Source organism: Ambystoma mexicanum, chromosome 2p, assembly GCF_040938575.1.
Source record: "Ambystoma mexicanum isolate Mex_15411 chromosome 2p, UKY_AmexF1_1, whole genome shotgun sequence".
Taxonomy (NCBI): Eukaryota; Metazoa; Chordata; class Amphibia; order Caudata; family Ambystomatidae; genus Ambystoma; species Ambystoma mexicanum.
Genome location: NC_090923.1, coordinates 205,267,966 through 205,290,277, shown reverse-complemented (window position 1 = coordinate 205,290,277; position 22,312 = coordinate 205,267,966). Strand labels below are relative to the sequence as shown.

Here is a 22,312-nt window from a genome sequence, read left to right as displayed (position 1 = left end):
CTTTTTTACTTGTTTGCCAGACATAGGCAAATGTGGTCAATAGTTACATATACAAATCTGAATCTGACTTTACACATGAGCAAATGCAAATTCTATAAGGACTGACCAGAACTTGTTGGGTATTCATTCTCAATTGAATGTCCGTCAGAAATTAGGAAGGGAAGGAGAATGCACAGGAACGGGTAGATTTAAAAACTGTTTCAGACACCAGAGGCTATCAAAGACATGACAACATGTTGAAAGTAGTATATGCCAAAGTGTGCCAAACTGCCAGAGCCCCTACAAAACCCTATGTGTAGTCAAACCACAAAGAATTTCACAAGGAGCTATATCCAGCTACCAATATTGATCATGCTGGTGACACCACTGTGACCTTCTTTGATTATTTCAGACACACAAAGGTGGTGGTTAATGACAGCCCATGCATTTTGGGCACTGTGCTATTTCAAACATGGATGGCTAGGGTTAGAAAAGGAAAGTTACATATGCAGAAGATCCAATTCCCTTAAACAGAGATATTCATTGATAGGGTGCCCATTACCATTGCAAAGGACTGTCAAGATGTTTGCCTTAGAATCAACATTCAACCTAGACATGGAAAGTGGATTCTACTTTTTAAAGACTACCTACCCCCCATGGCATTTTGTCCTCAGGTGCCTACCTATTGCGCGATCTGGAAAAATGCCATGAGAGCTGGCATTGCTTTACGTGGCTATATACAGTCCATGCCCTTTGTAGAAGATAAGTCTGGTGGGTATGTGAATTCCCATATCTTTCGAAGTGAAGCAGTTAAAAGATAGCAATCACCATCTTTTGATAGGGTATGCATTTCACATTTCCATAAATATATATGTAAGATATTTGTATATCATAAACATATCTGGCATGCAACAGTGCATTCTACTATGTTTTAGTAATAGGATATGAGAGTACTCTCACTGCATGAGAACGCGATCTGACCTGATCATTTGGGTAGACTAGTCGTTATAGAAACTCCTTAAAGAGTTTTCTGATGATTCCTAAACTGTAGTGAAGTTGCTGTGCCTATGTGGTTTATATTAGTATTCTACAATGTTGGTGTTGTAGGATGTTTTAATTGGGCGAGTTCTAATTCAGGGGTGTTTTCAACCCACACCAAATCAGGCTGGTACAATTTTATTTGTTTAAGAAAATTCACACATTTGCATTCATATATATCTAAGGTATTTGTATATAATAAACCTAGCTGGAATGCAACAGTGCATTCTACTATGTTTAAGTAATAATATTTAACACAATTATTTTTATGAACATGCGACAATTAAGTTTTACATTAATTACAGGACAAGAAATATGCAGGGTTGCACAGAAGGGCCATTTATAAAAATAGACGCAATCAAACCAATTTAAATAAAAACACATTATACATATTTATCATTCTCTCTGAAATCTTGATACCAATGGTTACTACAATGATGATTGAGCAATACACTGGTCAATTCAAATGTCACATGCCTTTCAACCTGAATGTAGGCAATTTAAAAGCAATAATGTCAACATATGTACATTTGGTTTAACTGGTGCACACATTCACTGTGGGCTGAAAAGTGAATGAGGGTTCAGGACATAGTTTAGATGTTTGTTGTTCTTTGAAATTGGGATGCTTATAGCCCAGATGTTGACACAGTCCTTGACACCTTAAGTGAATATATGGTTCTCACAGTTGCCAGACTCCATGTCTCTTGCAAACGTGAATGGCATACTTAATGGGAAGCTTGTTTGATGAAAGTTGCTGATAATTTGGAATAGATTTCTGTATTGTAACGGAATACTTGGATAGACCAAGTGACAGATATAAACTCTTAATTAACATTGTTATTTGTATTACTGAGGCATGCATCTCAGAACAAAGAGAAAATTTGATTCTTTGATTGAACAATATGCCATAAAGTTCATAGCCAATCCCCAGGCCTTAGGTTCAGTTATTTTGCAAAACCCTGTAGCAGCACTGTTTGTTGGGATTAGAGAAAATGCATTTTGTGTTTTAACCAATGTGGCGGTTTCATTTACAAATGTGATATATGAAGTCACTTTCTTTTCTACATTTTGTTTTGTTCTTTGAACAGGGGCAACCTAACATGTTTGCAATCATGCTCCTGTCGATAACAATTTAGAATTATTTTATCATTAGGTTTCTTTTATAAGGTTAATTCTCAGTCGTGTAAAGACATAAGCAGAAATAATGTATGCCTCAATTTGATGTTCACTATTCTATAAAATTATGAGCTTTTTTTATCCAGAATTCACTGTTCTCCACTTAATACAGATTGCTGTATACTTCCATGTAACTCAAACCCTGTAGCAGCACTGTTTGTTGGGATTAGAGAAAATGCATTTTGTGTTTTAACCAATGTGGCCATTTCATTTACAAATGTGATATATGAAGTCACTTTATTTTCTACATTTTGTTTTGTTCTTTGAACAGGGGCATCCTAACATGTTTGCAATCATGCTCCTGTGGATAACAATTTAGAATTCAATTATCATTAAGTTTCATCTATAAGGTTAATTCTCAGTCTTGTAAGCAGAAATAATGTATGCCTCAATTTGATGTTCACTTTTTTTTTAATAAAATTACATGCTTCTTAATCCCAAATCCACTGTTCTCCATTTAATACAGATTGCTGTATACCTCCATGTAACCGAAGCAAATCTTGTTTTGTTGTAGCTAGGCTACTGACATGAGATCATTCCCTTGCATGCAATTCTTTCAAACACTTTACACAGAAGTTATATCATATATTTATCTTTGAATGTGGAATCCTCATTTACATCCTTTCATTATGCATAGACTTCCCTACAGTGTCGCTCAGGGAGTTCTTTTAATGCTGTCTTTGTTTTCTGTCTCATTTTAACTTGTGACAGAAGTTGCTCTCTCACCCCAACACTTAAAAGTGATCAGTTTCTTGGTTAAATGGTGATTGAGCTGCAACTGCCTTGTAGGTAATGCAGGTTGCCGTAAAGATAATCAGAACAATCCACCTTATGGCGAATTTGCGATTTGCAAAAAAATCGCAAAATTTGCCATTTCCCGCAATTGCCGCTATAAATCATTAAATGAGCGCAAAAAAGACACGTTAGCTTAGTGTGTCTTTTTTCACGCTCATTTAATGATTTAGAGCGAACACAGCTGGCTGCTGATTGCAGCAGCTTGAGGGTTAACACCTCGGCTCTGCGTTGCAGGCCCAGGATTGGGGGAGGGCCACGCAGTGTAACGCTCACCTGATTCTCGCAGAGGCGCCGGTCTTGACTGGGCGACTACCGTATCTTCAAAGGTGATGTGTAGCACCCGGTTGGCTCTTTGGGCTGGACCTCTGTGCACTGTATGCCTGACGTGTAGAGTAAGATGTCTGCAGATAGAAAATATGGGGTTAATGAACTGGGGTTATTGGGGTGCCCCTATCTCTTTCCTCTTCTCCTCTCCTGTAGACCCCCAAAGGTTAACGCTCTCACCTTAGGTAAGTGAATGCCGAGCTCTCCATCTGCCTCGGGGCAGGGTGCTGTAACCAGTTTCTTCACTGGATAGGTAGCGCAGGCCTCTTGACTTCAGGGGACTGCTGTCCGTCGTTTACTGCACGAACGGTAAGTTTCGAGTCATTCAAATGTCTTTAAAGTCTTTAGTAATGATGTCTCTTGTTTTGCAGGGTTCCGGCGATGGCGGATGACGGGCTGAAGTGAGTTGAAGATGGAGCCCGTGTGATGAATAGAAGCGCTTGGAAGCACGTAAGTAAGCGCTTGTTGCCTGCTTCACTATGCGCTCTAACTGTCTTTTTATTTTGCAGGTACGAGTTCGGAGCGGCTGCAGGGTGCCGGAATACCCACTGGATTAGATGTGGAAAGGAGTAATGGCACGTGAGTATTAAAGTTCCCCAATGTCTTTAAACGCACCTTGTTTTGTCTTTCAGATGCGGGATGCAGCGCCGAAGGCCTCTGGAGCGTGCGAAGAGTTGGTAAACTTTTGTCTTTCAGATGCCGGAATGCAGTGTGAAGACCTCCGGAGCGCACGAAGAGTAGGTAAGCCTTTGCCTTTCAGATGCCGGAATGCTAACCTGTTCTTTCTTGTCTTTATAGGTGTTGCTGAAGACTGGATTCAGGATGGTAAGCCTTTGCCTTTCAGATGCCGGAATGCTAACCTGTTCTTTCTTGTCTTTATAGGGGTTGCTGAAGACTGGATTCAGGATGGTAAGCCTTTGCCTTTCAGATGCCGGAATGCTAACCTGTTCTTTCTTGTCTTTATAGGTGTTGCTGAAGACTGGATTCAGGATGGTAAGCCTTTTTCCTTAGGCCCAGGACCGGATGCAGAAGACACGATGAGCGTTCTGCTGCAGAGGTTGCAGAATAACGCAAAGCAAGATTCATCCACCGTGTGTGGTTTAAATAGCCTCCTGTAGTGCTTAGGTGTCTCCTTCCACAGCCACGCCTAAGTAAGGTAAGAGTTCCTGGTAAGAAAAGAGTTCCTGCCTTCCAGAAGAGTTCCAGTGTTCTGAATCTAGGGAGTGGCTCCAGCCCCACCCAACAGGAAAAGTAGTTCCAAACAGAAGAGGATCAGAGGCTCAACTGGCAGGCAAGTAAGCAGCATGGTCTGCTGAAGGTAAGTCCACCCAAGCATTATGAGCCCGGCGCTTCCAGCGCTGGGACTGGGCATATTTATGAGCCTGGTGCCACTGGCGCCAGGACTGGGTCCAAAAGGTCCCAATTGGGACTGGTTGGCACTCGGAACCTGGGTTATGGATCTGCTTCCAAGGGAGTTGGGAAAACCCTGACCTTTTGGAAGCAGAGATCATGACAGTACCCCCCCTCAAGGCCCCTCCCAAACCGGGCTTCTTCGGGGGTTTTGGCTTGTCAGGAAATGTTCGGTGAAATCTTTTGATTAGGCGAGGAGCGTGGACATATTCAGCAGGTTTCCAGGATCTCTCTTGGGGGCCGTAGCCTTTCCAGTCAATTAGGTAGAATAGTTTAGATTTGGAGATCTTGGAGTCCAGAATGCTTTTGACTTCAAACTCAAGTTCTCCATCCACTAGGATAGGTTTGGGAGATTTGGTTAGTCGGGTTTGAGGTTGCACGGGTTTTAATAGAGAGACGTGGAAGACCGGATGTATCTTCATGTGCGGGGGCAAGTCCAACTTGACCGCTACTGGGTTTACTATGGTAGTGATGGAATAGGGACCAAGGTATCTTGGGTTGAATGTGCGTGGCCCTTTTAGAGATAGATATTTGGTGGATAACCAGACTTGATCCCCTACTTGATAGTGAGGGGCTTCCTTCCGATGTTGATCTGCTCCTTTCTTGTATTGTTCTTTAGCCCTTTGAAGGTGAGAAACAGCTTCCTTAAAGGCTTGGGTGATTGTAGAATGCAGGTAGTCTACTGCTGGTGTTTCAAGATCTTGGAGGGGATCCAACTCCGAGGTTCGAGGGTGACTGCCGTACAAAAGAAAAAACGGGGTTTTCCCAGTTCCCGAATGGACAGAGTTATTGTAGGCATACTCGGCTATCCAAAGGATATCTTTCCAAGTTTTTTCAGTTTGTTGCAGCATGCAGCGTAAATACTGTTCCAGAGTTTGATTGGTCCTCTCGGTTTGTCCGTCGGTCTGAGGGTGGTGACTGGTCGATAGTCTCACATCAATTTGAGCCGACCGACAGCAACTTCGCCAAAAATGAGAAATAAATTGACTACCTCGATCCGAAATTAGAACCGAAGGAAAACCGTGCAGTCGGACGATGTTTTCGAGAAATTCTCGTGCCAGAGTTGCTGCTGTTGGCAAGCCTTTGAGCGGAATGAAATGCGCCATCTTGGAGAATAAGTCCACGATTACTAGAATCGTATTGTATCCGGAGCATGGAGGTAGATCGGTGATGAAGTCCATAGAAAGCGTATGCCAAGGGCGAGGTGGGATGTCAATAGGGCGTAAGAGGCCTGCTGGTCTTTCCTTTTGACTCTTGTTTTGGGCGCATACTCCACAGGACATTATAAAGTCTCTGATATCTTTTTTCCAAGACGGCCACCAGAAGTAGCGCTTGATCTTTTCTGAGGTCTTGGCTATACCGGGATGACCTTCCATTAAAGAGTCGTGATAACAAGAGATTACTTTTTTCTGTAAATCTGTGCTGGGTAGGTATAATCGTTCTTGGAAATACAATAAGTTGTCCTTTACTGCAAAGTCCTTTCCCTGCAGATGCCAATTCTGTATGTCTGCTGGAGTTACAAGTTGCCTGGCTTTATCCTTAACTTCCTCTATGGATTCTGTGGCAATTACACCCAGAATTCTTTGTTCGGGAATGATTGGTACAGGTTTAGGGTTGACCAAGTGTTCTTCCACTCCCATCCGAGAAAGGGCATCGGCTTTACCGTTCTTTGTACCAGGTCGATAGGTAATTATGAAGTCAAACTCGGCAAAGAATAATGCCAAACGGAGTTGTCTAGAGGATTGGGCTTTTGCGGTCTTCAAATATTGCAGGTTTCGGTGATCCGTAATCACAGTAACGGTGTGTCGGACCCCCAGCAGATAATGCCGCCAAGCCTTAAAGGCAGACTTGATAGCCAGAAGTTCCTTGTCAGTAATCGTATAATTGATTTCAGGAGGTGAGAATTTGCGGGACCAAAATGCCACGGGATGCAACTGATTGGTTACCGGGTCCTTTTGTGATAGAACTGCCCCCATGGCAAGGCTTGAAGCATCAGTTTCCACGAGGTAGGGGAGTTCGGGGCGAGGGTGTTTTAAGATTGGTGCAGAGATAAATTTAGTCTTCAAATCCTGGAAAGCTTGTTCCGCCTCGGTAGACCATTCAAAACGTTTGTTTTTCTTTAACAAGGCAGTGATGGGCTGGACTATTTGAGAGAATTCGGGGATAAACCTGCGGTAAAAGTTAGCGAAGCCTAACATGCTTTGCACACCTTTTACGGAGGATGGTGATGGCCATTTGAGAACTGCATCGACCTTTTTTGAATCCATACGCACTCCGCCAGGTGATAATATGAATCCCAAGAATTCAACTTCAGTCACGTTGAAAACACATTTTTCCAACTTAGCGAAAAGTTTGTGTTGACGCAATCTTTCGAGGACCATTTTCACGTGTTTCCGATGTTCAGATTCCGATGAAGAATAAACGAGGATGTCGTCAATGTAAACAACAACACATACATCTATGAGCTCTCTGAGGACATCGTTCATAAAATATTGAAAGGCGGCCGCGGCATTGCAAAGTCCGAAGGGCATGACCTGATATTCAAATAGCCCATACTTGATGCGGAAGGCCGTCTTCCATTCATCGCCCTCTTTTACTCGTACCAAGTGGTAAGCTCCTCTAAGATCCAGCTTTGTATATATGCATGCTTTTCTGACTTGGTCCAGGAGTTCAGGGATCAAAGGTAACGGATATCTATTCTTAACGGTGAACTGGTTCAGGGAGCGATAATCGATACAAGTTCTAAGGTCTCCTTCCTTTTTTGGAACGAAGAACAAAGCTGAAGAAGCAGGGGACTTGGAAGGACGAATAAACCCATTTGCCAGGTATTGATCCAGGTATTGTCGAAGGTGAAGGTTCTCAGGCTCGGTGAGGGCATAAATTCTACTACAAGGAGGAGTAGATCCAGGTATCAGGTCTATCTGGCAGTCATAAGACCTATGAGGAGGTAGAGAGTTAGCCTGATCCTTCCGGAAAACATCTTGGTATTCTAGGTATTCGGGAGGTAACTGGGGAGTCTCTGAAGAAATTGCGGCCAGTGCAACACCAGGTGGAGGGTGACAAGTAGAGACACATTCTGGAAACTGGACCGTTCTTGCTCGCCAATCGATCAGAGGATTGTGTTTCTCTAACCAAGGTATTCCTAGAATAATCTGAAACTGAGGGGCCTTGATCACATCGAACACGATCTTCTCATGGTGTCCATCTTGACTTACTAGCGTCACTTCTTGAGTGGTATGCGTTACTGGCCCGGAGGCTATCTCCGTACCATCCACCGTAGTAATGACGTCCTTTACAGCCTTGGGACAAAGAGTTAGATTCATCCTCAAAACCATTTCATGATCCACATAATTGCCGATGGCACCGCTGTCGACGTAAGCTTCAATTGCATGTAATCGATCCGGATTATCAGGGCTAATGAGGACCATAGGTATCACGAAATGCGAGGTCACGGAACTGGTTTTCACGCTCGGCAAGAGGACCTCTATTCTTGTCGGGCGAGGTCGTTTCCCTACTCAGAGTTTGTAACTTTGGTAACTGCAGCTCCTACTGCCTTCTTGGCAGGTTTCACCGGACAGTCTCGAAGAAAGTGCCCTGAGTTTCCGCAATATAGGCATAATTGCAACTGTTTCCTCCTTTCCCGCTCCCTTTGTGTTAGAGGACCTTTCAGACCCCCTATTTGCATGGGTTCCCCGGAGTCTACTCCTTTGGAAGGAGTTGGCGGTTTGGAAAATACTCGAGCATCAAACTTGGAACGATCGGCCTTCCTGTTCTGCAGCCTGTGATCTATTTGAACGACCAAGTCTATATAATCCGAACAGTCTTGTGGGGGATTCACTACTTGGGCTAAAACGTCTTTGAGCTCTCCACGTAGACCTCTATAAAACAGCGTAATCCTTTTGTCCTCAGGCCATTGAGTTTCCACTATTAGTCTATTGAAAGATGCAATATAAGCCAAAAGGTCTTGATTACCCTGTCGCAACGAAAGAAGCTCATTGTCCAAGGCCTGCCCCTGTGAATGTCTTGCGAACAGTTTTTCCATACTAAGCTGAAAGGCTTGAAAATCATGGAGAACCGGATCATCTTGATTAACTAGAGGGATCGACCAGTCCGCCGCATTGCCACTAAGGTACGAAAGTACAAAAGCTACTTTTGCTTGATCAGTTGGAAAGGCTGCTGGCCGGCATAAGAAGTGCAACCGGCACTGATTGATAAATACTGCAAACCTCTTTGGGTCACCAGAAAATCGTTCGGGCGGAGCCAGAGGTACATTCCCAGGTAGGTTGATCTGCACTGGATTCATAGAGGATGTTGAAGGAAGATTTGCCCCTGATGCGGGTAACGGGGTCTGTCCGGCTTGTGACTGTAGCACTTGTCTAGCAAGATTGTCTGTTCTCTCCTTGGAAACAATTAGTTCCCTTCTTAGAGCATTCATTTCCTGACAAGCTGCATGCACTTCTGCCCTTAGTTCCCCAAGTAACCGGGCTAGGGGGTCAGTATCCGAGGTTTCCATAGCGCCTGGGCGAGAGTTTTGCGGTAGGCTTTGCGTTCTGTAACGCTCACCTGATTCTCGCAGAGGCGCCGGTCTTGACTGGGCGACTACCGTATCTTCAAAGGTGATGTGTAGCACCTGGTTGGCTCTTTGGGCTGGACCTCTGTGCACTGTATGCCTGACGTGTAGAGTAAGATGTCTGCAGATAGAAAATATGGGGTTAATGAACTGGGGTTATTGGGGTGTCCCTATCTCTTTCCTCTTCTCCTCTCCTGTAGACCCCCAAAGGTTAACGCTCTCACCTTAGGTAAGTGAATGCCGAGCTCTCCATCTGCCTCGGGGCAGGGTGCTGTAACCAGTTTCTTCACTGGATAGGTAGCGCAGGCCTCTTGACTTCAGGGGACTGCTGTCCGTCGTTTACTGCACGAACGGTAAGTTTCGAGTCATTGAAATGTCTTTAAAGTCTTTAGTAATGATGTCTCTTGTTTTGCAGGGTTCCGGCGATGGCGGATGACGGGCTGAAGTGAGTTGAAGATGGAGCCCGTGTGATAAATAGAAGCGCCTGGAAGCACGTAAGTAAGCGCTTGTTGCCTGCTTCACTATGCGCTCTAACTGTCTTTTTATTTTGCAGGTACGAGTTCGGAGCGGCTGCAGGGTGCCGGAATACCCACTGGATTAGATGTGGAAAGGAGTAATGGCACGTGAGTATTAAAGTTCCCCAATGTCTTTAAACGCACCTTGTTTTGTCTTTCAGATGCGGGATGCAGCGCCGAAGGCCTCTGGAGCGTGCGAAGAGTTGGTAAACTTTTGTCTTTCAGATGCCGGAATGCAGTGTGAAGACCTCCGGAGCGCACGAAGAGTAGGTAAGCCTTTGCCTTTCAGATGCCGGAATGCTAACCTGTTCTTTCTTGTCTTTATAGGTGTTGCTGAAGACTGGATTCAGGATGGTAAGCCTTTGCCTTTCAGATGCCGGAATGCTAACCTGTTCTTTCTTGTCTTTATAGGTGTTGCTGAAGACTGGATTCAGGATGGTAAGCCTTTGCCTTTCAGATGCCGGAATGCTAACCTGTTCTTTCTTGTCTTTATAGGTGTTGCTGAAGACTGGATTCAGGATGGTAAGCCTTTTTCCTTAGGCCCAGGACCGGATGCAGAAGACACGATGAGCGTTCTGCTGCAGAGGTTGCAGAATAACGCAAAGCAAGATTCATCATCGGGTGTGGTTTAAATAGCCTCCTGTAGTGCTTAGGTGTCTCCTTCCACAGCCACGCCTAAGTAAGAAAAGAGTTCCTGGTAAGAAAAGAGTTCCTGCCTTCCAGAAGAGTTCCAGTGTTCTGAATCTAGGGAGTGGCTCCAGCCCCACCCAACAGGAAAAGTAGTTCCAAACAGAAGAGGATCAGAGGCTCAACTGGCAGGCAAGTAAGCAGCATGGTCTGCTGAAGGTAAGTCCACCCAAGCATTATGAGCCCGGCGCTTCCAGCGCTGGGACTGGGCATATTTATGAGCCTGGTGCCACTGGCGCCAGGACTGGGTCCAAAAGGTCCCAATTGGGACTGGTTGGCACTCGGAACCTGGGTTATGGATCTGCTTCCAAGGGAGTTGGGAAAACCCTGACCTTTTGGAAGCAGAGATCATGACACGCAGGCCTGGGGGATGCACAGCATTTGGCTGTGACCCCAGGCACTTCCAAGGCTCATTGAGTGCCCGAGCTAACAGTTGGTGAAGCTAGCCAGTTAAGCACTGGCCTGTCCACTCATCTGCCCCCAACTCAGAGCACCCAAAGAGGCCACTGGACTGTTTTCATTCCCGGCGCTCGACAGGAAAGTAAATTACTTTCCTGTCGAGCGCCGGAAAAGAAAGCATAAACTTAATGCTTCCTGACGCTCGTCTACAATTGGTATCATGCAGCCCAGCCTCAAGGCTGGGCTGCATGATACCAATTGAAGACTCTCGTAGCTGTATTAATTTCAAATTGCTTTACAATTGGTATCATGGGCTGCATGATACCAATTGTAAAGCAATTTGAAAACGAATACAGCTACGAGCGTTTGTATCATGCAGCCCAGCCTTGAATCAAGGCTGGGCTGCATGATGCCAATTGAAGACTCTCATAGCTGTATTCGTTTCAAATTGCTTTACAATAATTGTAAAGCAATTTGAAACGAATACAGCTACGAGCGTTTTTATCATGCAGCCCAGCCTTGAATCAAGGCTGGGCTGTATGAAACCAATTACGCACAAAATTGGGTGTTAAAATTTATGAAAGGCAAATGCCATTCGTCCTGTGCAATTTTGGTGGTTATGCAAAGCCAATTTAATGATATATGCATATTTCACCTTGATATGCTAATTTCTGATGACATCACATGCCATTGCATTTGTTAATGAGTTCCCTCACCCACTTTAATTTGTAGGACTTGACCCCTGGTAGTGTTGTGATGTTTCATTTCTGTTTGTGGGTGTGTATAGTCACCATGTGCGGGTGGCATAACCAAGGAATTATGACCACCCAAGAGAGTTAATTGTTTGGCTAGGTATTATGGGCTTGCAGTTACTGCCACTGCATTGCCCCTGTGTCTTGGCCTAATGGATTCCTTCCATGGAGAAGTGTAGAGTTGTTCCCCCTCTCTCCTGGGGTCATAGGACAAGCGAAAAGCAAACCTATGGGCTTCAACCAGGGTTACACTTTTGAATTCAAGCCTATCTGTTTATTTGCTTTCCACTTGACTGCTGGAAGTAGTGGCACAGCACCATTTCCTTGGAGCTTATCAGGCTGTATCCCCCTTCCCCCACCACAATCCAAAATGTTAGGCTGTGGTGACTCGACCTGGCTGTCCTACAGAGCGCAGCCAGACAGAACACATTTTGTTCCTCACTAACAAAAGCCTTGCAATTACTTGGTTTTAGGCTAAAAAAGATGTTAAATGATATATTTTTCAACGTTAGAAAATGCCGCAAAAAACACAGTTGGGTGCCGCATTTTTTTTCTTTTTTGTGCCGCAATATTTTCCTTTTCATGCCGCAATTTTCTGGAGGGTCTGGATAATTCAGGCTCTCACCTTTTACCACTTTGCCATGAAAATGATGAAAATTCGGTGACAGGAACCTACATATATATAACTCTACATATAACTGCTTTCCTGAAGGTTTTGATGTTGTGTAATGTGAGAACTGTGCAACAACGTTTTTTTCTTCCTCCTTCCCCCAAAAATTAACAGATCATAATAGATCAACATTTGAAAAAATATATAAACCATCAAAATATCCCAAAAAATGACATATTGCACTTTGTTCTAGGTAGTTTGGTATATTGTTTTGAGTGTTGAGAATACAGATACCCATGAGGAGTTTGAATTGAAAACACATTATAGCAGGATCAGCCCTGAAGAAGGATTTATTCCGAAACGCGTTGGCATTTCTATACAACACCTTTGATACTGCCTACTCACTTGGATCTATTTGAGACAGTAATACAGGATACAAAACAGTGTGGAAAAAACACAATACTCTTTGAGGATATATTGAGATGTGTCACACTGAACTGATTGAGGAATTGCATTCAATCCTGTATTAACTATCTGCATTGATTTGATTTTGTTTGGATTTAATTTCACACCTTACCATTGATGATTTCTGTGAATTTGATGAACATGGTGCAGGAGTCGAATCACGATACTCCTCTTATGTACTTGTACATATATGTTGGGCGTTAAAAAATGTTTACTCTGAATACCCTTCTTTATAAACCATGTCTTTTGAAAACAACTGTCTGATTATTGACTGATTGTATCTACATGCATTGAAGGTTTAAGTGTTTTGAATGAGTGACTTGATTTGAATCAATTGATTTAACTCACATACTTTAATACATGGGATATATATCCCCCAGGAGTGAAATAGGGACCACCTGTCAGCATATGACAGGCTTCGTTTTTTTTGTGGGTGTTGAAGAATAACCATTCGGTTGAGGGTAGACATTTGAAAATCAGATGCCCTATATCAAGAATCAGGATGACATTGTTTCGGAAAGGGATGGAATCATATGACACACACTGAGACATTGTATAAACTCTCTATGATCTTATAAATTGGCTGTGCACCATTTGCCTGTATAGAGAGAGAGCCTGTAAATAGAGTCATTTACTTATAACAAAACACATCCTAATAGTAAGAAACCATGCAAGTTAACCCTGTGGCAACAGTATAGTTTGTCTTGAAGGTATTCATCTTGGACGACTTGGGTATGGTTCATTTAGCAACTCCTGGCTATTCTGGCGCATATTTCTTGAGAAGGATCTACAGATTCAGTGTGTGCACCTGCTCCTGTGAGAGAGAGGAGACCAATAGATTCACAGGCCGATTCATGGAATAAATGTGCGCCGAAAATCCCGGCGCAGAGGGGCCAATACGTGCGCTGCGCCGAAAATCAGCGCAAAGCGCAGGGAAACCAGCGCACGTCGATTCATGGAAGTCCGTGCGCAAGAAAAGCAGAGGACGTGCGCCGAAAAAGCGCGCGGCGCAGGCCGGCGCACAGGTCAACCAACGTCGTGCGCCACGGCCACTGCGCCATCACTCCGAGCGCAGCGCACAGCTCTAAAGTAGGCGGAACACAGGGCGGGACACTCGGAATGGGGAATAAAATGGGGCACAACACTCGGAATGGGGAAGAATGTGGGCGGCACGGGGAAAGTTCAGGAGGCAAGTGCGCGGAACGCCCACACGCTCGCATACAACACGTATTCATGGAATAGAATAGGGCAAAAAAGCGCACGCTCAAAGCAGCGCACAGGCACAAACAGGCACAAACACGACCGCCACAAGAAAGCAGGCGGTAGCGTGTCTGCGCCTGCAAGAAATGTGCGCTAAAAGGCGCGCCAACAAATAGCACCTATATACAGACATAACCAATGTACAATACTGTTGCCCTCCTGGACAAATGACGTACAAAGGGGTACCCACAAACACAGACACGCGCAGAGAGAAAAAATAAACATGTGCGTGCATACCGGGGTGCGCGGTAAGTCCCACACGCGATATGGCAGGGAACGTGGAATCGAGGGGTGCGCGGGAAGTTGCACACGCGAAATGGCCGGGTACGTGGATTTCAGGGGCGCGCGGGAAGTCCCACACGCGATATGGCAGGGAACGTGGATTCGAGGGGTGCGCGGGAAGTTGCACACGCGAAATGGCCGGGTACGTGGATTTCAGGGGCGCGCGGTAAGTCCCACACGCGATATGGCAGGGAACGTGGATTCGAGGGGTGCGCGGGAAGTTGCACACGCGAAATGGCCGGGTACGTGGATTTCAGGGGCGCGCGGGAAGTCCCACACGCGATATGGCAGGGAACGTGGAATCGAGGGGTGCGCGGGAAGTTGCACACGCGAAATGGCCGGGTACGTGGAGTTCAGGGGCGCGCGGGAAGTCCCACACGCGATATGGCAGGGAACGTGGAATCGAGGGGTGCGCGGGAAGTTGCACACGCGAAATGGCCGGGTACGTGGAGTTCAGGGGCGCGCGGGAAGTCCCACACGCGATATGGCAGGGAACGTGGAATCGAGGGGTGCGCGGGAAGTTGCACACGCGATATGGCAGGGAACGTGGAATCGAGGGGTGCGCGGGAAGTTGCACACGCGATTTGGCTGTGTGCTCCCAGGCATTACCTGTACACCCTCCACGGCCCCTGCAGGCAGCACACACCACAGGGAACTACCCTGCACACCTGCTCATGTCTCCCACCACCCCCACCCCCAGCACTGTGGGCAACCTGCCAGCAGGCCCCCACCCATGGGCAACCCATGTCTCCCACCACCCCCACCCCCAGCACTGTGGCCAACCTGCCAGCAGGCCCCCACCCATGGGCAACCCATGTCTCCCACCACCCCCACCCCCAGCACTGTGGCCAACCTGCCAGCAGGCCCCCACCCATGGGCAACCCATGTCTCCCACCACCCCCACCCCCAGCACTGTGGCCAACCTGCCAGCAGGCCCCCACCCATGGGCAACCCATGTCTCCCACCACCCCCAGCACTGTGGGCAACCTGCCAGCAGGCCCCCACCCATGGGCAACCCATGTCTCCCACCACCCCCACCCCCAGCACTGTGGGCAACCTGCCAGCAGGCCCCCACCCATGGGCAACCCATGTCTCCCACCACCCCCACCCCCAGCACTGTGGGCAACCTGCCAGCAGGCCCCCACCCATGGGCAACCCATGTCTCCCACCACCCCCACCCCCAGCACTGTGGCCAACCTGCCAGCAGGCCCCCACCCATGGGCAACCCATGTCTCCCACCACCCCCACCCCCAGCACTGTGGGCAACCTGCCAGCAGGCCCCCACCCATGGGCAACCCATGTCTCCCACCACCCCCACCCCCAGCACTGTGGGCAACCTGCCAGCAGGCCCCCACCCATGGGCAACCCATGTCTCCCACCACCCCCACCCCCAGCACTGTGGGCAACCTGCCAGCAGGCCCCCACCCATGGGCAACCCATGTCTCCCACCACCCCCACCCCCGTGGCCAACCTGCCAGCAGGCCCCCACCCATGTCCCCCTGGCCCCTGGTCCTGACGATACACAATAATGGCAGTAATGACCAGCATACCCAGCACAAACACCCAGGCAAGGATTGCATGCACCCACATAGTGAATGCAATCACATGACACAACCCCAAAGGCAAATAAACAAAAGAACACATGTCCGCCACACACACATACACAATGGGTGCAAGTCAATGTCAAAACCCATATCATGGCATGTAAGAAATCAAAGAAAAAATGACACAAGTGTAAGATAATATAAAAATGTATTAAAAAAAAAAAATAAAGTAAACTCTGACAACTATCTGGGAAAGCAAATAAAAGGTCCATGTCCGGGAACAAAAATTAGAAACCAAAAAACAAAGGATAGAAAAAAGAATCGATTTTGTCCAAAGTAAACACAAGTAGAATGAAATGAAACATAAACCATTACGACATGGTGTGACCAATATGAAAGTAAAAATAAATTATCTCAAAAAAAAAAAAACTATATTTACAGGATTGTTCAAGGGTCCATGAGCCCAACACCACTAATTAAACCTAATACTAACTATCTAAAAAAATATGTACAAAGAAGTGGCCATTGTCCAAGCGGTCCAAAAAAAAATTTCAAATAAAGGAAACCTAGCACTAACTAACTAAAAAACTATATACAGAGGCAGCGGGCTAGTCCTGCGGCTCACTTGGTGATGTTGGCCAGGGCATCCTCGAACTCCATGTCTATGTCCTGGAGGCGGGACTCAGTCCTGGCCCCGAGGTCTCGCAGGGACAACCCCATGTGCTCTCCAAATTCCCTGCGAGCCTCCTCGAGGCACGCAGCCCGCCTCAATGCCTGATGCATGGAGATCTCCGCCCTGGCCATGGCGAGCCGCTCCTCTTCCGCCCGCTGCCGCTCCGCATCTATCCGCTGGCCAAACTCCTCCCACACGGAACACACCGCCATGCCAGGGTTGCCCTGCCCTCCGGCCGATGCCTGCCCCTCCGATCTTGATGGCCCTGAGCCATGATGCCTCCCACGTCGAGCCCGCTGCTGCCTGCGACGCCACTGCCTCTGCCAGCACGACGGCATCCAGGCTGATGGTAACCACCGACGCCGTCGTGCACGTGCCCTGCCCGATGATGCCGGCACATCTTCCATCTGCTGGGGTCCACTTGCTGTGTCGTCCACCCCTGCTGGACCTCCGACTCCCAACTGCGGCAGGGATGGGATCCCCACCGAGCTGGCTGCATTGGTTGGGGCAGGTCCACAGGGGGCCATGGTGGCATCTGGGCCGGAAGACGGCAAGGAGAACGACTGGTGGATAGCCTGCACAGAGGAGGAGAGGGCCGTCAGATTGGCCAACACATGCAGGAACCCCCCGAACATGGCCGATCCCAATTGGGCCACGTCGGCACGGTGCACTTCGTGATGACGTGCGTGCTCCTCCCGGGAAGCACGCACGGCATCACGAATCACAGCCGTGCGCATCGCGACCCCAATCAGGACCTGCTCCACGCGGCCAGGGGTTCCCACGGCCGCAGGTGGAGGGGAGTCAGTTGACATGGACATCCCCTCTACCTGCGGACGGGCCTGGGACGGGGCATCCCTGCTGGTGCATGGTGGTGCACTCACAGGGTCAGGGACAGCGACATGCACAGGCCCCTCCACGGTGACCTGTGCTGCCTCCTGCCCCTGGCCCTGGACTGCACCACTTGCACCAGCAGGGATGCTCCCACCAGGGCCCATGTGTGCACCAGTGTCGGCCTCCTCCTCCTCTGTGCAAACCACCAACCTGGATGGCTCCTCACCGTCTCCCGCCGTAGCAGGCCCCTGTGGGGGCTCACCCACCCCTTCCGCTGCAGCCGTGGGGGCATCCCCGCCGCCTTGCTCCACAGCGCCGTCTCCGCCCTCTTCTTCACTAGCCGCTGCGTAGAGGGAGACAAAGAACACAAGCATCAGGCTACTGTACAATGGTCCCCTAGACAGGAAGCAATAGCAGATGAGCACCCCTGTCAAAGTACACTTCCATCATGTCCCTCCACAACACATGGGTCAGTGCAGGCGAAACACACACAGTAACAGGCATGGTGCATGCCATGCACATTTCCATGCATGTCCAAATGACTATTGAAACATTCAATGAAATGTAACTCACATGCATCATGGCTCATGCATATCACATGCACACACTACACCTCAGTCACATCCATCTGGCCACAATCACACCAAACACAGGCAAAACAAGGGTAAGGTGGGTGCGTCACTGAATCTGTGCATTGTCACACACATGAGTCATGCATCCATGGCATGCACAAGTCACAGACATGCAGGTCAGGCACACAGACATGGCTACCATATATGTACCTGGCATCAGCACCCATCCTCACCCCCATCCATGTCCAGGTACAGAGACTGCCATGCTCTCATGTCCCAAATCTGCATAGTGCTCCCCATGCCGCATTTCTACACATGCAACAACCATGTGGGTCACACATCACTGGTCGCACAGGCAGTACCATGATGTCCCAGCACACATACATGCATATATGGCACATGGCACACATACAGGCAAGTATCATAGAACCAGCACACCGCAACATGCCCTGTCTCACACAGTGATGCCTGGACACTTACCGCTCAACTCCAGACGGGTCTCCCTCTCAAGGATCTGGGCGTGGAGCGCTGGGCGTACGCGTTCCAGGACCCTCTTCTGGATGGTACTCATGTGGCCCCGGCCCCCCTCCACGAGGCGCCGGGCCTTCACAAGGGTCCTGGACCTCAAGTCCTCCCAGCGCTTCTTGATCTTCAAGACGTTGCGGGTTGCCACCCCCTCCGCGTTGATGGCAACCACACAGTCGGCCCAGATCCTCTCCCGTCCTTCCTTGCTGGCGCGGGACGATCCAAAGAGGGCATCATACTGCCCCAGGACATGCTCCACCAGGACACCAACTTCGGTGGCAGTGAAGCTGGTGCCCCTCTGCCCCTCTGGCCTGGGGTTGCCACTGGTGCCAGATGTAGAAGTGCCCGACATGGCAACCCCAGAGGCAGGTGTGGGTGGGCAACTGGGTCCTGGGGCTGGGCTGTGGAGCGATGTAATCCCAGTTGGGAGTCTTCAGTTCCAGCAGGGGTGGACACAGCAACTGGACCCCTGCAGATGGCTGATGTGCAGGCACCAAATGGCAGGGCACGGTGGCAGCAGGCAGGCAGGCAGGCAGGCAGCAGCAGATAGCACGTGGGAGGCTGCTCAGGGCACTTGGGGGGCAGTAACTCGGCCTTCGGGGCAGGAGCGTGGTGTTCCGTGTGTTTTCGGGTGGCCAGCTTGATACGGAGTGATTTGGCACGTGAAATTCCTGCACGTCAGCGTGAAATCCGAGGAAAGGCCCTTAGCGCGTAAGTGTGTCAGCACGCATACGCGATTCTATTGGACCAGAGTCCCTCATCGCGTGAGCGCGTCTGACGTGATCCGCACGGGCGTTCCCCACTCAGCACGTGAAGACGGAGCACACGTGGAAATCCTGCACGTCTGAGTGTAATCGCGTGTAATTGGCCAAAAGTGCGCGTTCACGCCATTGGCCTATGTACGTGTATTTCATCGCGTGTAATTGGCCAAAAGTGCGCGTACACGCCATTGGCCTATGTACGTGTATTTCAGGGCCGCGCGGCCCCTTACACAGGCAAGTACGTCAGCGCACCTGTATGCCTGCAGCGTGGGAATATATACACGCGATTGGAGTGGGAACTCGATTCCAGGGGTGCGAGGCTCACACGCTGCCTACTACACGCGCAAGGCATTAATTTGCGCACTTTTCAATAAACAAGCCAGATGCCAGGATGAACATACCGTTCCTAGCAGCAGTGGCAGTGGGCTACCAAAGGAGGATGAGGAGGAGAGTCAGGGCCAGAATATTCACACCCAGAACCAGCCTATTCGGGATGCCTGATGACCAGGTGTATGGGAGGTACAGGTTTCCAGCACACATCATACTGGACCTGGTCAGTGAGTGGGAGGATGACCTCACATCACCCACCCTGTGCTCCCAAGCACTCAGCCCCCTGCAGAAGGTCCTGAATGTACTGCACTTCTTGGCCACTGGATCCTTTCAGCGGACAAGTGCCATAGTGGGTGGTGTGTCACAGGCCACGCAGTCACGCTGCCTACACCAGGTCTTGAACATCATCACTGCACGGCCCTCAGTCCGCAGGCACATATATCTCCCCAGGACTCATGCAGAAAGGCGGACGTGCATCCAGGAATTCTATGGTGTGGCTCAAATCCCCAAAGTGCTTGGTGCTATTGACTGCACACATGTGGCTCTACGTCCTCCCAGGGCAACAGAGCACATCTATAGAAACCGCAAGCACTGGCATTCCATCAACGTCCAAGTTGTATGCAATGGCAAGGGAATCATCACATCAGTATATGCCAACTATCCAGGGTCCACCCACGACAGCTTCATCTACAGAATGTCTACCCTATGCCGGGACCTAGAGGCTGGCCAGCATGGAGATACATGGCTGCTTGGTGAGCATGAATGCCACTCCACATGCATGCATGTCAGATACTGGGTCATGACACAACACCACTAATGATACCCATCACCACCTCCGCAGGGGACAGTGCCTACCCTATCAGCCCCCACATGATGACCCCAATACGGAACCCCACCACGCCACCCCAGGTAAGGTACAACACAGCCCACATTGCTACACGGGGCATAGTGGAGCGCACATTCGGAGTGCTGAAGTCACGCTTTCGCTCCCTTGACCGTTCTGGCGGGCAGCTGTTATATGCTCCCCGAATAGTGTGCAGGATCATAGTGGCAGCATGTGTCCTGCACAACGTTGCAACACGCCGGGGCCTGCCCGTGGACATGGTGGTGCCCCCACATCCACAACCACATGCACGCCCGCTGCGCATGGGAGGGGAAAGGGCACGGGGGGAGGCAGCCCGTACGCAACTGGTGGCCAACTTCTTCACCTAGGAATCACAGTGCTGGCTAGTGCACACTGCTCTGGCACATACCATCTGACAATCAATGATGACTCTACCTGACAATGTCTGAAAATTACTTGACAATGAACTGTCAGATACACATCAGCCTGAGATTGTTAACATGGAAGTGTCAATATGTGTGCACCCCTAGCTACACATACACCAGCTATGCATCACAATGCAAAGACACAACTCCATCAATCTACAATGCATTGCCACAGGCGATTCACTACATGACAACATTGCCATGTCACCCACTCCCTTCACAGTCCCGCCACTGAGGACACCATGTCATGGTATGTGACAGCAAACAAACTGGCCATCACAACATGACACCAGTGTCACAAATAGCAGTGCCCAAAATGGAACATAGCCGCACTTGAGCAGCTAACCGCCCTGGGGCCACTACTACACACCTGTGTAAGAGTAATTTCTATCAAATTACACACCAACCCACCCTGAAGCCCACCCAAACAAGACACATTGCATGTAATCAATGGTAGTCTCATTACCTGAATCTGCTGGTATGTCCTCACCGTCCAGGTGTACAGTGATGGCGCCATGCAAAAGTGTCAGTGCACATCTACCGACATGTAGTGTGACTCCAGAGAGTATGCCCTTGTGAAGATCTGTGTGAAATACCTGCAAAACATGAGCAACATATGTAAGTAGAGGCACATATCATACCATCATGCATAGTTAGGTGCAACAACAATGAACACTATGAATGTCTACACAGTATTGACTATGGACTGGCCAACAGGTCATGGGAGTCCAATGTCACCGTGTAATTTGCTGTCACTTGGGCACACCCTTTGCAAGCCCATGGAAAGGGAAGCAGGAGGGGTGTGGATGTCTGCTACCCAAGCATCGAAACCAAACTCAGGACAAGCCTGCATGTGCCCAGCCACAATACAGTGTATGCCCAGGTACCCACACAAGGCAACACTCTTGCAAAATAAAAATGAAAAAGAGAAAAAATGGCCATGAAAGGGCCGGCGGGGGGGGGGGGGGGCACCTATGAGGTCCGAGGACAGGATGCACGCCACAATCCACCTGTGTGGATCATGGGAAAGGAAAACACCCCATAGGCTCGTGGCCCACACGGCTACTCTGTTGTGGGAGATGAGTCGCTATGGCTCTGCCCAGACCCTGCAGCTGACTCTGGAGGTGGGGGAGCTGCCTCAGAAGATGGTGTGACAATGGGAGGCAGCCCACGCAAAGCACGAGTTTGCTCCTCCATGGCTGCAAGCAGGCGGGTCTGGTAGTTCTGGGTTATAATCATGCGGAGGTCCCCATGCAGTAACTCCCGGGATGACCTGACCTCCGCACGAGTTGCCTGCATCTCGGCCGAGAGCGTCCGTGTCAGACGCTCCAGCTGCTCCTCTGTCCTTCTATGGGATGAAGCCTCAAGCTCTAACAGGGTCGACCTGAGGTGACGGAGTTCTTCCCTCAGGGCTTCCCTGTGGCGCTGGGACTCCATGGAAAGTGATTCCCCCAGAGTCGCCAGTGCCGCCCGCCTGTCCATGTTGGACGCCAACATATCCTCCCTGTGTGCCTGGCAGATGGACTCTGTAGCCTGCTCCAGTCG

The 22,312-nt window shown here is 48.9% G+C and overlaps 1 long non-coding RNA gene across 3 annotated transcripts in view; it reads left to right on the top strand.

The window, feature by feature from the left end:
- The window catches only part of LOC138566345 (uncharacterized), a 706,078-nt gene that overhangs the window by 281,783 nt on the left and 401,983 nt on the right, over positions 1-22,312 (top strand). The window lies entirely within an intron of this gene.